The sequence below is a fragment of the Galeopterus variegatus genome, unplaced genomic scaffold (genome assembly GCF_000696425.1).
Source record: "Galeopterus variegatus unplaced genomic scaffold, G_variegatus-3.0.2 Scaffold2480, whole genome shotgun sequence".
In the NCBI taxonomy this organism is placed as follows: Eukaryota; Metazoa; Chordata; class Mammalia; order Dermoptera; family Cynocephalidae; genus Galeopterus; species Galeopterus variegatus.
The window spans coordinates 9,012-12,548 of record NW_007728591.1 but is presented as its reverse complement, the minus strand read 5'-3'; the positions used below and the strand labels follow the sequence as shown (position 1 = coordinate 12,548).

Below are 3,537 nucleotides of genomic sequence, written 5' to 3'. Positions count from 1 at the left end.
AATCTGTTGTTTAGTGTAGCTGCATTCATTAATTATCTTAGCTACATCTTCTTTTTTTTTTTTTTTTCCTTTTTTTTTTTTTTTTCCTTTTTGTCTTTTTTACTGACCGGTAGCGGGATCGCAACCCTTGGTGTTGTGCCCGTACCGGGGACCGGCAACGGGATCGCAACCCTCGGTGTTGTGCCCGCACCGCGCTCAGCCAGTGAGTGGGAACCGGTCTCCACATGGGATCCGAACCCTCGGTGGGAGCGCCGCCGCGCTTCCCAAGCGGCGCACTGTAGCAGTGCGCCACCGGGCCGGCCCCCCAATAAAGTATTTTTTAATTAAGGTATGCACACTTTTTTTTAGACATAATGCTATTGCACACTTAATAGACTACAGTATAGTATAAAGATATAATATAGCATATTAAGATATAATATAGCATATTATATGTACTGGGAAACCAAACAATTCATGTGGCTCACTTTATTGTGATATTTGCTTTATTGTGGTGGTCTGAAACCAAACCCACAATATCTCTGAAATATTCCTGTATTTCTCACCTAGAGCAGTGCTGTGGTCTGTTGATTTGTCTCCCTGCCCTTGACGTCCCCCATTATTCTCCCCACACTTATGCCAGAGAAATATGTCTAAAGCAAAAGAAAATCTACTCAGGTCACCTCCTTGCCTAATCCTTCAGTAATTTCTCATTACCTACTGATAAAGACCACATTTTTTTACACGGTACCCAAAGCCTACCATGACCTGACACCCACCCGCCTCATCCCCTGCTACACTCCATCCAATGTCAGTCAGCCAGAATTCCCCAAAGATGTTGTGCTCTTTCATACCTCTATACCTTTGCATGTTCTTTCTTTTTTGCTTGTAATGCCCTCACCCTCTTGTCTTGAAGGCAATATAGTGTAGTAATTAAGAACACATGCTCTGGAGCCAAACTGCCTGTGTTAAAATCCCAGCTCTGCCACTTACTACCTTTTTGACCTTGTGTCTGAACTTGTCTATAAAATGGGGATTAATAATAATACCTATTTTATAAGATATTATGACGTTTGAGTCAATATATGTAATATGTTTAGAATGGAGCCTGACACATACTATCAACTGTTTGCTATTATTGTTGTTATCATTACTTTATGAAATCCTATCCGTCCCCTATGACCTAGTTCAAAAGTCTACTCTAATATGAGTCCTTTCCTGAACACCCTTCTCTCCCCCAGATAGAGTTAATCTAATCACTCCCTTCTTTGAGCCATCCCATCCCTAATTTAAACATGCCCGTATCATTGCACTTGTTTATAGTATAATTGATTCTTTACATGCCTGTGACCTGCTACTCCCTGAGCTTCTTGAAAGACTATGTCTTATTGATTTTGTGTCCTCAGTACCTGGCACAGGACTCGGCATGTGGTAGGCCACAATACTTTTTGCTAAAGGACTAAATGAACTAAAACTCTAAAAGCCTTGCCATAGCGTATGAGACCTTTCCTATTCTTCTCCAATGTGCCTTATTGTCTCATCCCTTGTGGTTCCCCATTTACATGAATGCATTCTAGCCACTTTTCTTGTTCTTTATATAAGCTATTCTCTTTCAATTTCCAGGGCTTTCTTTGACTTGATGCTGGTTCCTTTTCCTGGAAAGCCATTCTCTTTCTTTTTACAGAGTGAATTCCTACTCATTTGTCAACCCACTCAAGAACCACTACCTGTGAATCCTGGATTATAGATTCCATGAAGACAGAGACCTTGATTATTTTATTTACCTCTGTGTCCTTGGACCTAGCACAGTGCCAGGCACATATTAAGTTGTCAATAAATATTTGTTAAATACATGAATGTATAAATGATTTCTGGGTCCTTTAGAGTAGTTAATCCTTCCCTCTTCAGTATTCTCTTAGCACTTGGTTCAAATATCTGTCATAGCACTTACCTTACTGAATTGTAATGATCTGATTACCTGTAGTTTTCTCCAATCAACTGTGAGCTCTTGAGTCCTGGGACTGCAGTATCTTGTTTTCTAATACTGCTCCAAGACCTACCATAGTGCCTGCTACACTGTAGGTATATTTATTTATTTTGCCATGCCATGGTAGGGTTTTGATAAGTAAACAGTTCTACAAATATTGTAAAACAACATTATGCCCAGCACTATGCTAGGTACTATAGGGAACATGAAAAATTTAAGGTCAAAATATGAGCCTTCATGGGACTTCTTGTAAGGGTATTGAATCATAAAAAATTAATAAATAATTATACAAAATCACATGTGATCCATTACAAAATTGTCTTATAGACAGTAAGTGTTAAGAGTTACGAGAAGAGAAAGCTCGGTGTCTATTTTAGTGGTCAGAGAAGACTGTATACTAGGACACCTTAAAAGAATGGAAAGATTTGGCTAGGTAGAGGGAAATAGCATATAACCATTCAATAAGTGGTACTTGATGTTCTGTTTCCTATATGCATGCACAGTGTTTGCTTTCATGTGTACACAATGGCAAATTAAAAACAAGTTGACTGAAATGTGAATTCTAGAGAGGTCCACTCTCTGCCAAGTGACCTGTTCCCACACACAAGCATTGTGTTCTAATGCTGTGTGAGTTCATTTTCTGTCACTTGTAACAGAATACCTGAAACTGGGTTGTTTATGAAGAAACAAAATTTATTTCTTACCGTTTTGGAGGCTGGGAGGTCCACGGTCCAGGGGGGTGCATCTGGTGAAAGCCTTTATCTGGGTGGAAACTCTCTACAGTGGTGAGAATGGCAAGAGCTCTTTTATGCGCTCTCTTTATAAAGCCTCTGGTCCATGCCATGACAGCCCATTAAACCATCAACCCCTTATTCCATGAATGGATTAATCCATTCACTGGGGTGCAGTCCTCATGATCCAATTACCTCTAAAAGGCTCTACCTTTCAAATATCATAATCAGGTTTTCCACCTTCTTAACACTGTTGCAATAGGGATCAAGTTTTCAACACATGAACTTTTGGGGGACATAGCTGACCCATAGCAAATGCCAAGAACTGGCTGAATGAATGTTCATGCCTCAGTTTCCTCATCAGTAACATTGGGAATAACAACACCTAACAATAACCTGAAGGATTATTATGAGGGTTAAATAAATAACTGCCTGTTGAAAGGGCTGAGCTTTGTGCCTGGTGTGTAGTAAAAAGATAAATAGTTTCCGCTTCTCATGTAAGGAAAAGCAGAGGTCTGTGTAGCAAAACTAGAGCTGATAATGATGGTGGTGATAGTAATAATAATGATTATTACTTACATTTATTGACCCTATTTCTATGGGCCAGGCTTTGTACTAATACTTTATATATATTAACTCTTTAAAACCCAATAACAGCTCTGTGAAATGTATGCTTTTGTCACTTACATATAATGATGGTGGTGATAGTAATAATAATGATTATTACTTACATTTATTGACCCTATTTCTATGGGCCAGGCTTTGTACTAATACTTTACATATATTAACTCTTTAAAACCCAATAACAGCTCTGTGAAATGTATGCTTTTGTCACTTACA

General features: G+C 39.0%; 1 long non-coding RNA gene across 1 annotated transcript in view; it reads left to right on the top strand.

The window, feature by feature from the left end:
* LOC103597968 overlaps positions 1 to 1,808 on the top strand; it is a 6,824-nt gene extending 5,016 nt beyond the window's left edge. The window contains exon 3 of the long non-coding RNA XR_551163.1: positions 1,664 to 1,808. This is a non-coding gene — a long non-coding RNA (uncharacterized LOC103597968). The remainder of the gene's footprint in view (positions 1 to 1,663) is intronic.
* Positions 1,809 to 3,537: the final 1,729 nt, after the last annotated feature.